This window comes from Limulus polyphemus, unplaced genomic scaffold (genome assembly GCF_000517525.1).
Source record: "Limulus polyphemus unplaced genomic scaffold, Limulus_polyphemus-2.1.2 Scaffold725, whole genome shotgun sequence".
NCBI classification, from domain to species: domain Eukaryota; kingdom Metazoa; phylum Arthropoda; class Merostomata; order Xiphosura; family Limulidae; genus Limulus; species Limulus polyphemus.
The window spans coordinates 366,530-384,044 of record NW_013666335.1 but is presented as its reverse complement, the minus strand read 5'-3'; the positions used below and the strand labels follow the sequence as shown (position 1 = coordinate 384,044).

Here is a 17,515-nt window from a genome sequence, read left to right as displayed (position 1 = left end):
CCTTTTTTGATTTACGATATTTTCTTATTTTGATGTTTTGAGCTCTTTTGTGTTTAGAACAATATACACTAATTTTTAAAGTATCAAATCGAACTTTTGTTCAATAAAAATCTTTCAAATGCAACTGTAGCTTTTTTTTCCCCCAAAACTTTGTCTTCAAAATAAGGGTGCGTCTTATACACAGGTGCGTCTTATATTCCGAAAAATACAGTAATTACAAAACAAATTACAGTACGACCAATAACCAATAATAATAATTACTTCTTCTAAACATAGTGAAAAAAAATCATATTTACTAAAAGAACGCAAGCACGTAAACATTTAAAACACACAGCGAACCTCCACTACAGGTACTGATGATATTAATTCTATTTTATTTCGTGCGACTATTTCATGTGACGATATTTACATGATAAAATGTTGACAGTTTAGACTGATTCAGTGGTCATGCAAGTATAACTTAATCATGAACAAAATGTTTGTTGTGGTACTTGTAGTTTTGTCTTAAGTTATTGAGGGAACACTACGGTCTACCCTGTATTTAATCCAAATTATCAATTTGGAATAATAAGGTGATGGGCTGGAAACATTTCATCGTTGTCCTACGGCAACTCATTCTTGTGTATATATTGCTGTTATTTCATGTTCATTTGCATCAAGATAGTTAAGTTTAAATGTCTGAATCGAACTTTGTTAAAAATAAAGTTACAATATCAGATGTCCAGCAGTATTACACTCCATTACAGTATAATTATAATGACGGTGGAAAGGAAATACAATTATATCCGCTTCTCCCCTGTAAAAGGCATTTTCCTTTATAACATATGTAATGTGATGCGGAAAGGCCTACATAGACAGTTCGCGGAGAACATATCCTGTTGCCCTTCTCCATAAATAGTAGCTGTGCTCGTTAACAGAACAACCAGTTTCACACACACATATACTCATACAAGTGAAACAGTCCTCGCCTCCAGGAATACTAGCTGAAAAACAGAGTTAAGTACGGTAATGAGAGTGGACAATTATATTAGTGTTATACAAAGCTAATTATTTTTCTGGAAGATATATGTGAGTGAAATTTCTATAAGTTCTCTATGATGACTAAGGTTAGAATGACTGAAAGATATCCGATATACTCTAGTTTTACTTCAGAAGGTGGTAAATACTTCCAAAAACATCTTAACCCGAATATAAATAGAATTTCTGCTTTTCGATTTTAAACGATAACACCCCCCCCCCCCCAAAAAAAAGAAAAAAAAACACAGGAGATGATTATTCCGTTTACTTTACATTAACGTCCCCACTGTCCTGAGTCATTGTGTGTTGTTATCTCTTTCCATACGGACCACATTGCCTTTGAATATTACTGTAACCCTGAAGGAAAAGAAACACGTTTCGTCCGTTAGTGGTAAGTTTGTTTTTATAATTTCATATAAAGTATTAGCTGCTCTTACAAAGTTTTAATATAAAAAGAACTATGTTTTGTACCCGTTATCACTTCCGTTACAGGAATTAGTGTGCAGAGAATATACGGTATGTTAGTATACTCATTACAGTATTAAAAGCGAAACTCCGAATAACACCAGTTTTAAGGTAGCTATATAAGATTAAAAACATGTTAACATTTCGAATGGTTTATATTCAGAAGTCGCAAAACTTACCGTGCAGAAATTTACTGAAACCATGTGTGACAATATTTCATGTAATTTTCTTTACATCTAGTTCGAATACGTTGATGACATGTTTATACGTTCATATCAGTAAACTTATTCGAACAATGCAACAAATTGTAAGCTTGTTTCAAACCAGGATCTTTATAGATTGATGATATCTTTATAATAATCCCATCACAAAAATTTTGGCGTAAAAGTATAATAGTTCGTTTATAAACAGAATTTCAATTTTATAATTTGTTGGCCTTATTTGCTATGTTCATATATCACATGCTGAAATATGCATTTCACATCAAACTTGGAATATAATCTTTATTTTCCGACCGAGTCATAACACATTTACATAACACAATACATTTACGTATCCACCTCTATGTGAAATAAAATATATTTTATGCCTTACAAACAAGTACTTGCGCTAGAAGACGCGGTTATCTCTATATGATAAACAGCCAAAGCATGAACTTTATATATACGTATATAAAAAGTAATAATAATAAAATGTTAGTTTTAAATTTTACGTTCGAACGTGAAACTTTATGGTAGTACTTCCCGATAACAATCAGTGTTAGTGAAGCATAAATCATAATGAAGTGTTGTGGGAACATTAAATAACTTGCACTCTGACATAATACGTTAAAAGCAAGTTTATTCAAGCCGTGGTTCCATGCAGAAATTGAAAATCTAAACATTAACGTACTTTCATACACCGATTTGTTAAGCCCCACTGGGCGACACTTGGGGTTCAGAAACCCGTGTAAAATTATTTGAGCAAACATTAGGATTCCGTGTCATCCATAAAGCTGAACGCCAAGTGTAAAACGAGACAGAGAGCTGTAGATGATACAACAATGATCTGATACGCCTGAATCACCTTCTAAAACAACCATTCCTCTCTTCTTTCCAAGTTATACTTCGCTGTCTTGTGACCAGCTTCCGAGACCGAGTAAATCAATCTGAGGACACCCCAGAGATTTCGTGACGGGTTTCACTTCACCGAAGCAATTTAAAAATGATTCCTTGATCAGCCGCTGCACGAAATAACAGGCTCGCTGACTCAATAGAATACAGTTTCTTTTGGAGTTCGTGAGGGAAAGACATTGGAATGGCAATATTGGATAGAGGATGACGAGTCGAGGGGTTTAGTAGCATACCACGTCCAGAAGGAAGAGGTGTAACTTTCAATAACGTTGACAGGCTTCAGGTGCACAGTTCATTAGCGAAACGTATAGGATTTGTAAGCGCCTGCGTCAAGAGGATTTTTTTTCTTTTTGAACGGGACATTCTTTAAAGCAAACTAACGTTATTAAATACCTTACGAATAAACGAATCTACTATTTATTTTTTTCTTTAAAGAAGGAATAATTCCGTAAATTCATTCCAAGAAACTGTATAAAGAATTATACGATGGTCTGGGAATGGGTAACAATTACTAAACGCATTGTAATAAACTTGTAAAAAAAAAATTAATTATAAGAACTTATGAGTGGAAGTAAAGAAGAATGTATTAATATGTCGAGCACACTACATCTACAATATCCAATGACGACCAGGCCTTTCACTCAATACCAGGGCTCATCAAGCCGGCTAGGATACGACAGTGGTCGAGACGCTATATATATGTATCTCAAAATTGTTTGAACAAAACAGTTATGGTGTGAAATAGATCAGTTTAATTCATTACACATCACTATTAGGTTTACTATTTTAACAACATCAAATTGTTTATCGTTAGTATTATTTTATTTATATACTACTTGAATTACCCATCATTAAGTAAGATAGAATTCTGCGATACACGTGGAACTATAGTTTGTTTGTGTTGAATTTCGCGCAAAGCTACACGAGGGCTATCTGCGCTAGCCGTCCCTAATTTGGTAGTGTAAGACTAGAGAGAAGGCAGCTATTCATCACCACCCACCGCCAACTCTTGGGATACTCTTTTACCAACGAATAGTGGGATTGACCGTCACATTATAACGCCCCCACGGCTGAAAGGGCGAGCATGTTTGGTGTGACGGGGATTCGAACCTGCGACCCGCAGATTGCGAGTCGAGTGCCCTAACCACCTGCCCATGCCGGGCCCGGAACTATAGTATCGTCAGCGTAAAGAGAATATGGAATTTGCATCTACATATGGATGATTTACTGCTAAAATGAAACAGTTGTAAATACAATATTTTTAAAAAATATCACGACAAATGATATTTATTTTTAAATAAATACAGAATTAAGCTTAAATGCATTAAATTCCTAATAATTTAAACTAATATTCAGAATTACGCAGAAATCGAGTAATTTATATTTTAATTATTGTGCAGACGTATATTTAAACAAGCCAATTCCTATTTGATAGATAAATGTCTCTTGAACAACAATTTCATTATATAGGGACTTGGCATAAGTAAATGGACACCCCCCCCCCCCCACTCCTCCTCGAAATGTAAAGAGTCGGAGCATCGCAACTCTGCCAATGGCCTGGCCAATCACCGGAAACGAACCTCATTGAGCACATGGGAACTTCGACTCCTGCAAGAACGTCCCAGTGACTCCTTAAAACAGATTCTGTGTCAGGAAATGGCTGTTCTTCCGCAGACCGAAACTGCTGATCTCGTCCACATAATATACAAGCGCGTTGCTGCCCCTAATAAGGCAAAAAGTTGCACCACAATGTATTAACCTTACTCATATTGTGCAAGTGTTATGTACGGTTCTAGAATAAACTGGTGTTATTTCAAACCTGGATGTCTATTTACTTACGTCAAGTCTTTCTATTATTTACTTATCTTTCCAAAATTGGATATGTATCCGTTTGTTTTTACATACAAGATTTGCGTCCAATTATAAATTCGTTTGGTATAACTGTCCACACCTATATCAACACCATCTTCGTGAGATAAATGTTTCTTTTTTATCTAGGCAACTTGTTTTTTCAAAATTAAAAATTATAGATTCTATAATATAACAATATTCATTTTCAATTTTAAATCAAGATCCTTGTCTGAGAAGTATGAATTTGTTTTATAATTTTCGCGCAGATCTACAGAAAAAAACACGAACAGCTGCTTCACAATTTTGCGTGAAGAAAAGTTTGAAATTCTTATTCATGAATCAAAATTGCAAAAGCAACTGTCTTTGGCATCAAATAAAGTAGTTTTAAATATACAGAGAACTTATTATTTCCCACTTATACATATGTCGCACTGTGTCCAACGCAGGCGACATTCCAGACAAAGTACGAGTTTTAAATGCCACAATACAAAGCATCAGAGTGCCTCAAGCTAACAAACTTCTAACAAAAGCAGCTTTATTAACAACATTTTACGGAGACAAATGCAGCTGTCAGTTTGCATGAGACGAAAACCTTCCAAATAAAAATAAGAACTTGTAAATGTTTTTATCATTGCAGTTCAATTTTTCAAAACCATAATTTAAAAAGTTATACAGTTTCATTTTTATGGGCCTTCTTTTTTCTTTTGTAGTTTAGTGGTCAGTGATGTAAGAGTAATACCTGAAGTCCACGTGAGAATGATAGCAGGTGTCCGCCGGTTACCAACGAAAATCACGTGGCGGACAACAATTTTTCCCAGCGTTCGCAAGTTAAAGTAGCGGTTAAAAAGCAGCAAGCAGCTAAATCCTATCCCATTCGCATGACAGAGCTAGAGGATTTAATACTTGTGATGCAAATCCCACAAGGCCAGGCCCGTTTCTGTCTCCATTCCCCTTTTCTTCTGTTCAATCCACCGTAAACAGTTTTGTACTAAACTCATCTTTCTGGCAACTCTCATTTCTCAACGTACGCACGCACACACACACATGAATATTACATACCTGCCATGTGTCTGATATCACTCAATACTTACACGAAAAACGATTTCTCAATCAAAGTAAAATAAGCGGAACTTCGTGATTTTTCTGACGATACAATAAACGCGTAAGGTTTTACATATCTCAGTTCTATAGTGATGACAGGGGTATGATATGAACCCTAAAAACCACTACAAGTTAAAGCGACCATCCATTTCTCCCCATCAGTTATTATGTAGGCTCAACATAAAGATGTCACCGGTCGATTTCAGTTTTATTCGAGACCCCTCGTTCAACCAATCAGAAAGACTAAAGTGCTGGCGTGATAAGAATTCGACTAGTTCATATTCAAAAATAAAATCCTACTTTTTTTCTTAAGCATATAATAAAGAACAAGTAGTGTCTTTATCTCAATGTAGAACATACACACGCTGTCCATCAAACAAATCTACCGACTATTTATTTAGTTTGGCTTACACAATTAAAAACACTGTTATCCGTAATAAGTGTCTGAAAGTACACAGAGGCTAAGGGCGTTATATTAAAATGATTTAAGCTTCATCATGTCGTTACAGTCCATATCGCCACGTACAGTTGTATTCTAGCTGATGAAAGTGTATCCTGATAACAGCCACCAGTATATTTTCCACTGCAAAAGGTTTTGTCATAAGGCTGTCTTGTCAAAAGTATACCACTCTTCCCTGCATGTCATCCGTAATCCATCTAGTGTACGAAGACGACAGCTTCACATTGCTCATTTCAATAGTCCAATCGTACAGAAATACATAGGCTCTGACTCCAAAAATTTGACTGGTACGTCTTTGTACGAAACATCATTAATACCCGTTTCATTCTCAAGTTGTTTGAGGTACCCAATGGTTGAACAGATATGTCGTGGAAGCAACTTGTATACATGTGGAAAGTCCGTAAAGGGTTTTACAAAAGTTTGTTACAATGAAAACCTTGGTGCATACTCGTGACCATCAGAATAAGCACAATCGACGATGGAGGAAATAGTTTCATGGGAACGCTGGATCTAGGCCATCGTTCTTATAAAGTGCAATTAACATTTGAATATAATATTGGTATTTTCAATTTGAACGCCATATGATAAGGCATATTGGCTAAACGGGTAGATAAAAAATTCGTTGGTTTCAGGTAAAGTTGTTTTTAATTTGGAGCTGCTGCCTATAGGGGAGGCAGCCAGTCAACGGCATCCGCTGCCACAAGTCCTTTGTCTGGCTTTAAACCACATAACGGGAATACTGTCACTCATAATACACCCACAGTTAAGTGTTGAGCATGTTTAGCGAACATTGAACCTTCTCATCGGCAGCCCGGCACGTCAGGGCACATCCGACCCAATATTTAACAATAAAAAATGTTTGGTTTCTGTAACACATATGATGAACGATATTTTTTTATGGAAATAGTACTGATCTTAAAGCTACTAAAAGAATAGTTATCTTGAAATTACTTTACCTATTTAGTGTAGCAACAAAAAATATTATAATACAACCTTAAATTTTGAATTTATCAGTCCAGTACTTTAAGTGTAGTAATTACCTGTTTTTAGATTAACAATTAATTCCAGACAATTTTTGCATCAAAAAAAAAGAAAAAAGGAAAGACAATCTGGTAATTTGTATAAGCCTTATACGGCGCAATACGTTTCTTCATCTCATGTTTATCCAGTGAACATTAATGGTATAAGCAAGAGCTTGAAATTATATGACATTTTATTTCCCCGAAAGGAGGAGTCACTTGTTTTAACTACTCGCACCACCATACAGTAGTGTATTGTCTGCCAGTCAGTCAGTAGACACTAAAATGACGTCACATAAGGGATGCTTAACGTTGTAATTTATAATGTCGTGATCACAGTAAAACGTGCGCATGCCATGAATCACGCTAAGAATTATGCACTTTGTAGACTACGACACCACATGACATATGAATTTCAAAAGCAAAAATAAAATATTTGTTAATCATACTTTTGGTTTTATTTACCCTTGAAACAGACACCTTTGGGGACTCTGCAGAGGTACTTATGCTCGTTTTTAAGTAAATATTTAAAAGTGGGGGGGGGGCATTACGTTTCCAGTTACTTTTTTCTCCAATATATAATCTGAAAAAACATTGAATTCGCAAACAAATGATTACTACATCCATTACAAACTTTCGTTCCACAAAGTTCTTTTCTTTTTTTATGTAGACAGCTATGCGTGTTTGTATGTACCAATATTAACATTATTAAAAAAAAACTTCTTCAATAAAAGGACTATAGATTTTCAATTACACAAGATTTATCTTCCTCATGAAGCCTTCCAATAAAAGGAATAAAAAATCCTTCAAGATAATTATAGTTGCAAATTTATATATGTTAGCAAACGAAGAAGATTCCTAATATATTTAGTGATAATCTTATGAATTTTTAATGCGTGTATTTTACGTGTGTGAGAATTTGTAAATATAAATCATAAGCACTATATTGCAATACTAGCTGTAGTACTTGCCCCTGGACGGAAGCTATGTAAATTCATGATTAATGAAATGTTATTTTAGGACGTGAAAAGTTACTTCCCTTACATGTATTTGTAAAAACTCAAAACTCCCATAAAAACTGCAAAACACAAAATGTGAAACCGCAAATTTGCATGTATCTCCGCAGGGACCCAAGAAACCTCCTTCATGTTAAATGTGGTGAAGATCCATCAACATGGAACGAAGTAGTGGTAAAACCGCAAAACGCAAAATTAAAAATGTGTGTGTGTGTGTGTGTGTGTGTATCTCCTCATGGGCCCAACAAACTTTCATGCCAAATTTGGTGAAGATCCACCATCAAGGGGCGAAGAAGTGGTAGAAAACGCAAAAACGCACATAAAAAAACGCAAAATGCAAATCTGAAAATTTGTATGTATCTCCCCAAAGACCCAATGAACCTTCATACCAATTTTGGTGAAGATCCATCCACACCCTGCGAAATAGTTACATGGACATACAACATACAGTACTATTACATTTATATAGATGTTCACTTGTAGACGTATTTGTTATTGTTTTGTTGTTTTTGTACTAGGAAGTTACAGGTTTGTTTGTTAACTGAATTTCGTGAAATGCTACACAAAGGCTATTTGCGCTAACTGTCCCTAATTTTGAAGCGACAGACTAAAGGAAAGGCAGTAGTCAACAACACCAACCGCCAACTCTTGGCTACTCTTTAGCAATGAACAGTGAGATTGGCCGTAACTTATAACGCCCCAGTGGCCGAAAGGACGATCACGTTTGGTGAAGGATTCGAACCCGCAACCCACTGTGAACTGTACGAGGAGTGTAATTAACACAGCTTTTGCTTTATTATATACCTGTGACGAACGGTAATGGAATAAATATTGATATAGTATCTCCAGTTTAAATGTGTTGCAACGTAGACATGGTCACCAACAAGTAATTATTGTTGCTTTTTACGTGTACAATAGAGCTTAAAGTCCGTAGTGCAAAATAGCACAGCCTATTACTAAAAAAAACACAAAAAACTGCTTTTATTCAAGCAAACATTTCGCTATTACGGCGTGATCGGAGAAAACAAGAAACTTAGCAAACCTTTTGTTTGTCCCAATGAAGCCGTAATGGCGAAACGTTGGCTCAAGTAAAAAGTTATGTTTTCTGGAGTAATAGGCCATGTTTTATTTATTATTTTAAATGAAATTCCCTTTACAGATAGCAGTTTTCTGAAATTGTCCGATTTCAAGCTTTAATAGCGTTCACTATTGTTTTTTAGTTTTTTTCGGCCATGGTATAAAAACAGTAATGCTATATGCTTCTATGGAAAACGTTAGATACGTACGTGATAACAACTGTGCCGTTTCGTAGAGTCTCGTCAGTTGTGGTGCTGATATGTTTGTACTGATCAAGGGTATTATTAATCACGTACAGAATGACACACCCTGAATACAGACACAGCAACTACATTTAAATAACTGCAATAATTCATACAGTTTAATATGCAATCATGAGAACGTTTTTTTTTAGGGGGGGGGATCTCTTTCATGTTAAACATGCGAATTTAGGCTTGTCACGAGAACACAAAATCTACCACAGATTATTGGTTTAAAATGGCACAAGCTAAAATTTACGAACGCATAGATTAGTACGATAAAGCTTCCTGTCTTCCATTTGATGCATTTAACTATACTACAATATAATGGAAACCCTACTGTTAGATGATGAAGCAGTAGCCAATCAGAACTTCGGAGTACAGTAGCAGCCACTCTCAGCTCAAGATGATAGTACCAGGTATCGTGTAGCGCGATAGGTAATATCTGAAGTGTGTGTGTTGGGGTCTCGCTTGGCTTGACGAATCAATAAACCTCTCTGCACTCTTTCGTGAAGACGGGCGATGGCCGAATCCAGTTTACTTTAGGTAGTTATCATTATTTCTCGTCTTCATATAATTTTATTACTTAGAACTCCTAAAGATCTGTTGTTTCTGTAACACAGGTAAGTTTCTCACGAGCAGAATTCTTAATTAAGTTTTAAATGTTTCTAGGAGTTTCCTGCTGAATTACCCGCTGACAGATTTAAGAAAATCCGAAAAAAAATTAATATCTAAACATATTATCTCATTCACAAAAGTGGCCTCACCCACAACTAGAGCGAGATGCATGACACAGCTTTGAAGAAGACTAAAAGGAACTAGACTGGACATATTTTAATCATCTTCTGGTTTCACTAGCAGCAGCTGCACATTCTTCTCACTACCTTGTACGGCAAACATAATATACAATTAAGGGTGTAAACTGAAATCAACTGTCATAAACAGTGACAAAGAGTAGGCATTTTAAATTAAATACAATGAAGAAGAAAACATGCGCACATGGGCAATAGATGTTAGTGGTATTAACAGTGTCCGTAAAATTAGTTTATCAGAAATTCTATGCAACATTGTAAAAGACATTTCGTAAACGTTGCATTTAATTATTTCTATCCAATAAGAAAAATATCAAGAAAAAAACTGCTTTAATTTCACTTTATTCTCTATTACATACAACCATTAACACGTAAATATACCGGAGTTCGACAGGAAGCCAAATTATTCTGGCACAGGAATAAAGATTTAAAAGTTGGTGGATTTCGGACGATAATACAGTTTCAATTAAATAATTCAATCTTACAAAAAATAGAAAGCTCGGGCTGCTTGGTTAATGTTTTTGCGATCAATCTCAATTTCTTAAAAGAATCGACTTACGAATAAAGTTGTTGAGCTGGGATGCTAAAAAGCAGCATTGATTTTGTAACAAAACCCGGAAAATGTCATTAGAAACGCAAGGATCATTTAGTCGCTATGATTTATGAGCTATGAAACAAGAGGAAGGTACGAAGTAAAATCCTATTTAATGTAAGTTCAACTATAGTGTTGATTTATGCAGCTGTGATAAAATATATTGGACATATGAATTTCATCTGAAAAACCTGTTCGTACACTTTAGTTTTATTTTTCTTTGTTCTTAAAGTAGAGAAACATTATTTTTGGACCCATATAAAAACTTTATTGTGAAGCTGTAATTAAAATTCTGAATACGGTTGAAATCTATATAAATAATACGCTTGCGTTTGTTTGTCAGGAACTTTTGTCGCGAATTCTCAATCAAACGCTACAAATCTCATATCGTCAGAAAAACCTTTCTCCGAGGAGTCCGAATTGCATATCGGCTTTTTCATTCAGAGTCACCTGACCTGTTTTTGCTTAGTCAAACTTTGTAATGCAGTGATTATGGTACACAATGACACAATGTCGTTGTCATCACGTGATTATTGGCTTCAATTTCAACTTCAGTTTTTTTAATTGCAAAGTATTTCCCACAAGCAACTCTTAACCCACGTGTAATTTTCTAATATTCAAATAACCATTATACTAAATACATTACTTTGTGAACACGCATTCAGACGTTTTTGCATAATCAGCTAAGTTTGCCTTCATTACAATTTTACATTTACTTTACTTTGCAATATTGTAGCTTCGGTTCACTTCATATACTACTATAAACACCTGTTAGCTACTTTTTTCTTTACTAAGGGTTTTATTCTTCGTTTTTGTTAGTTTCTTTGTTTCAACTTGTAAAAATTGTCATATGCCGAGCCCTCATAACTGTTTCATACTCTGAACACTATACCATTACTTTATTGTTTACGTATAGTCTTATTAAATAAAGTTATGTCTACGTGAGCTTGTCTGACCGCGTAAATGTTTTTTTTCAAATAGACCAGAATTTATCGATCTAACGCATAATTCCTGTAAGAAAGCGTAGCTTAAATGGTGTGTGTGAAAATGATAGAATAAGGAAAACTCAAGCGAAGGGCATGAAAATTACCGCAAATATTTTGCGGGTCGCGGCTAATGTATTAGTATTATTCCCTGTTCTTTTTTTTTAACATTATAATACCCCGACAGCCATAAAATCAAATATTAAGAAAACTGTTATCTCGTTTATTGTGTAAACGAAAATAGAAGAGTGCGCTCAAAAATTGAAACATTACAAAAGTTTATTTGTTTTAATTCATCGACTCCACGCAGTTGTCACTTTTTAGACAGCGCATTGCGTCCATGAAATACATATATGGATGTGTATTAGTATTGTAAAAACAGGTATATACGATTGGAAGATGGGTACCTGGCACTGCTATATATGAACCCCCAACAGTTCCATTTTCATATAATGCTGGAGATTGTGATGATCATGAGCATTCAAGGTGTTATTTCACTAAGACTGGTTGCCACATTAAAATAATTGAGTTATAGAAGTAATCAAGTATTCTGTGATTGGTTAATATCTAGTTTATTTGGTGATATAGTCACCCCATAATGTAGTATTTCACAAGACGCTTCTTCTCAAGGATGGTACTTATTACGATGTCTAGATAATCATGCACTCGAAACTAAACAAACAAAAGGTAAAGCAACATCCATACAAGCTTCTTGAGTAAGTTTTAAACGAAACTATAATAACTGGAGAATTGAAATAAGTTTGACAAAATTCAAGTCGAAACAATTTTGTTAACTGTAAAAACTCCGGAAAGGGGGACGTAGCTTATTGAATGATTATTGTTTAAAGCCTTTGTAGCAAAGTAATATTAAGTGTTCTGTTTTCTTTTAATTAAAAATTCTGGGCAGAATACTTTGATATTAATTGGAATAAGGAATTCCGTATAACTTACGAAAGAATTTCAATAAGATGCCAAATGCAAAAGGATTAGAATGGAATAAGAAAAGAATAACGACCAATCACAAACAAGACAAAATGTTCTGTGCATCATAAAAAGAAAAAGTTGAGGTAGTAATAAATTCCCAGAATTTATTAGATTCTAGCAGTGTTCTGTAAATGTGCAAGGTCCGTAAACAAACATAAAGAAATTACATATTTTGACAGCATACATAAAACGATTCAAGCAAACAAAAATGAATGAATTTAAGATCAACTAGCTGGAATGATGTTAAGTACATCCTAGACTGCAACCTTTCCTGCTTTTGTAACTATAAAACAAGGAATGTAAGAAAAGAAAAAACTTGCCTTTTTAAGATGGCCTGTGGCTGTCCCAAGAAAAGCCACTGTGTAGTCATGGGTCGAGGTCGCTGCCACAGCAGTTAATAGGACTCCCGAGTAGGTTAGAACGGGGACGCCCTCTATAGGCATGACACCTCCTAGTGGTGTATTCACATCCATTCCACAAAAGTCATCGTTGATCTGGACTTGCTAAAAAAAACAAAAACAAATATGAAAGTCTTACACAGATGATTAGAATACCTAACAGAAAAGCGAGGTTAGCCATCGAAGTGTAGTTAGTAAATAAAAAGTACATGTTCATAGCAGGCAAGAGTCGCAATTTCTGTCAAACGTAAAAAAACATTGGGCGTATTTTTAATAAAGTATTGTTGGAAAACCTTTAGATACTGAAATAATAATTTAAAAAATAGTCAAAGATTGTCAGTTCAATGAATTAAGCCTACTTATTATGTTAAGATACGAGCTTGTTTGTAACTCATCCAAAATATACATATCTTTATATTATATTGTTGCGTATCTGCTTGTTTGATAATTTCCGGTAAAAATTCTTTTCGAGAAACTTCAGCGTTACATGTTCCTTCTTGATTAAAACTAGTTTATTCTTTCTCTATACAAACTTTGTAATACACTTAACTACTTTTGTAACACATGCTATAAATCACAGTGATTCATACACTTTACTTACGGTGCCTACTGTTCGTTTGACTCAATTATCTATCTATCTATCTATCTCTTCAATCTATCTGCATACCTATCTATTGCTGGCTTTATTTGCCAGGCTTATATACTAAAAAAGATGGCGTCTGGCAAACACTCGGACATTAGCGGGGTTCCTCGATAATTCATGATTCTTCGAGAAACTCCAGCGCGCATGCTCCCAGCGTCGCGTGACTTCCGCTGTGGTAACAATATATATATATATATATATATAAAGTCTATACCACAATTGTGTCTTTAAAACATTCAGAATAGATGTCTGTCAATCCATTTTCTCTCCACTTCAGACATGCGAATCTCACAACTATTTTCGTACGGACATAATAATTTTATTTTCAAAATCCTGAATATAATTTCAAAAAAATTGCAGCGATTATGTTAAGTGAAAACTATTTTGTAAAATATCTACAGATAATCTTTGTTTCCTTATGTAAAATGTTTTAACTTCTGTCTAAAAGGAAACCTATTTTCACATGTAATTAGAATAAGGTACAAAATGAAGCACTTTACGTTCTTATCTAATTTAACGTTTACCTTGAAAGTTCTTTAATACACTAAATTTGTAAAATTTAAAATTTGATTTAATTTCCCCTTGATACACAGTATAAAAGTAATTTCTGCCTACCTTAATCAGGGGGTGCCACTAGGCCTGCCAATACGGACTTATTTACATGTGCCAAAAAAAAATTGGGGGCATTAGAAGTGTGCCGCGAAACTGAAAAAGTTTGGGAAGCACTATTCTACTGTATACGATGCTCACTCAGTAAGATATCTTGGATGCGTTGTTTAAGACCATCGTGCCCTAGCGTGGTCGTAGAAATCGTTTTAAGAGAGGTTACATCGAATGATGCCATCTGGGATCGATCTGATCTAGTTGTAATAAACAAAAACGAGAGATACTAGATGCCTGCTTGCACAGTCTTCTGATGGACTTTGTTAACTTTTTCTACACGATATACAATTTTGTGTGGTCATCGATTCTATGGTTACTTAGTTCGTTCTCTAATAACATCGTGGTCTCGCACATGTCATGGACATAGAGAATAAAGACATTACCTTTTCCTTTAGTAAATAACGATATGGCTATGAGCCAGCTATGTTCATAAGTTTGTCAACTATTGCCATCTGTTCGTGACCTGGGGACAACCATGAAGTAGCTATATATACAAAGTGAATCATTTACACAAACAGAAAGATGGAGAATTAAAAAAGACTCTCAAACTAATAGTTCCAGTTTCTGATGTGAGAACGGCACCACATGCCTATATTTATGCTCTAAAAGGATTTCTTAATTTCACTGTAAATAAGTTAATGGTGCACGAAAAAAAAACTTCGGCCAAACATGTGTTGCTGCACTTCAATCATTTATGCGTTATTACAAGCTGCTCTCTCTCACAACACACGTGTAATATTTCTATTGGGCTATCTGTGCTGGTTGTCCGTAATTTTGAGCTGACAGACTGGATGAAAAGCAGTTAGTTAATAACACCCACCGTAAACTATTTGGATACTCTAATTAAATAGTGGGATTTGATTTGTTACTCTTATAACGCACTCACAGACCTAAAGTACATAGCGCAATTTTGAGACAATGGGACGCGAACCATGGACCATCAGGTTCAGATTACGGTACTCTAGCCACTAGGTCACATCCCGCCTTTTATTAGATCATTTGTTAGTTCATTTGTTTTATGAAAGAAGTTAGAATCATAAAATATATTTTTAAAAACACGACCTCACTTCTACTCTTAAAGTTTTTTTTTTTTCTAAATACCATAACTTCATTCAAATCATTAAATAAAATAATTGAACTTTCATAATTTTGAAGTTCGTTTTGTAAGGTTAGCCAACATAATTTTTAGAAAGGCCATCAAGTTTTCGGTTACCTATTTACAAACGATACGATACCTACACGGGTATCAGAGCAGTGTTTGTTCTTAATTCAAAGTTACACAGTGGGCTATCTGTGCTGTGCCAACCATAGGTATTGAAAACAGATTTTTGGCGTTTACAAATATTCAGATTTAGCGCTGAGCCACTGGAAAACTTCAGAAGAATGCCATATTTATTAGATTAAACGGGCGACAAGTGCTGCATTATTAATTACGGTTTACTCCTGTGCAACATTGTTTATTTACATGTACAGATTGCTGCTTCTTTTTTTGTGTGTATGTGTTAATTCTACGCACGTAACTAACCGGCCGGATTCGTTATGCAAAAGCAAAACGATCAATTGCGCATGCGCATTCCTGCCCTTCTGTTTCTTCGTTCTCTGAAGTAGAGAGGATAAGGGACTAGAAATGTCAAGTTGTTTTGGATCACATAAATATGTTTGCTTTTGTTAATAAACAACTGAACTTGCAATGGCTGTAAAACAATAAAACATGGCTACTAGATACATCTTATAGCTTAAAGATAAGAAATGCTAAAAACTTCATGATTTATCAGCTAATAAAAGTTTAGTATAACGTTATTTGAAACTATAACTTAATATGCTTACTTATGAAAGCCAATGGGAACACAAAGACAATAAATTTAAAAGTCGACATACAGCCACGAAATAACCATAAGGCTTTGTAAATGACTGGTTGGTAGCGTTTCCGAGGATAATTTGTCACAAATGAAATGTTTGTGCATACGCTATATTTCCCCTAATAGTTGTTCCACTACTAATCAATAAAATGGAGTGGTCTATAAAAGTACACTGTCTAGGATACACAAATATGGTAGACTTTTACAAGCTTTATCCTGTATAGAAAAAAAAAAAAGCTTTGCCACAAACGATCAAAGGTAAACTGACACCTAAATAAAATAGAGTGGTCTATAAAAGTACACTGTCTAGGATACACAAATATGGTAGACTTTTACAAGCTTTATCCTGTATAGAAAAAAAAAAAGCTTTGCCACAAACGATCAAAGGTAAACTGACACCTAAATAAAATTAATGATGCCCAGAGTCAGCCATCGCGTACGGCTGAAGTCCATAAGTGCACGGGCAATATAACCTTCACTCTACTAATCAATAATAAATCAACAAGGTAAGCACCACACACAATGTCACCCTCACCTTTAGAGCAGAACTCATTCGAAAACTGCCAACTTTTACAGGTTATCAGCAAAAGAGCAGTACACGAGAACACGTTAGGTGAGTTACCTAATGATGTCCGTCATGCAACACGTTTTCTCCAGATTTGACAAATACTATTAACGGAAATTGAATAATCGACCGGGGGAAAAACAAAACAAAGTCTTTTATAAAGCATAAAACAATAACTATATGAAAAGACATATAATGTCTTGTTACGATTAACTACAAAGAAAAAAAAAGGCCATATCGTAAGTATGTGTACATCATTGTAAAAAAAAAAAGAAGATGAACAAATTGACGAGCATACAACTGATAATTTGACAATTCACTTTGTTTACAGCGTTCCAAACCGTCACACGCCAAAAATACATATAGCTTATTTACCAATTATATATATATTCCATAATGTACAAGACCTTTCAGGTACAAGTTCCCCAAATGATTAGTTATTACAACTTACATGTTGTGGAAAAAAGAAGATGAAAAAAAAAAAAGCATAGGCAAGGTTTTATAGTTTCGAAACATTCTCCAGAAAACAAAAGTAATATCTAGTTAGCTGTATGAATTTCCAACCACAACCGTTTTATCAATATAAAATAAATACAAATTATGCATGTCCTAATAAAGTAATATGCAGACTAAGTGCGCTATATTTTTCTGCTGTAACT

General features: G+C 34.8%; 1 pseudogene; it reads right to left on the bottom strand.

The window, feature by feature from the left end:
- The window catches only part of LOC106460186, a 161,824-nt pseudogene that overhangs the window by 58,578 nt on the left and 85,731 nt on the right, over window positions 1–17,515 (bottom strand).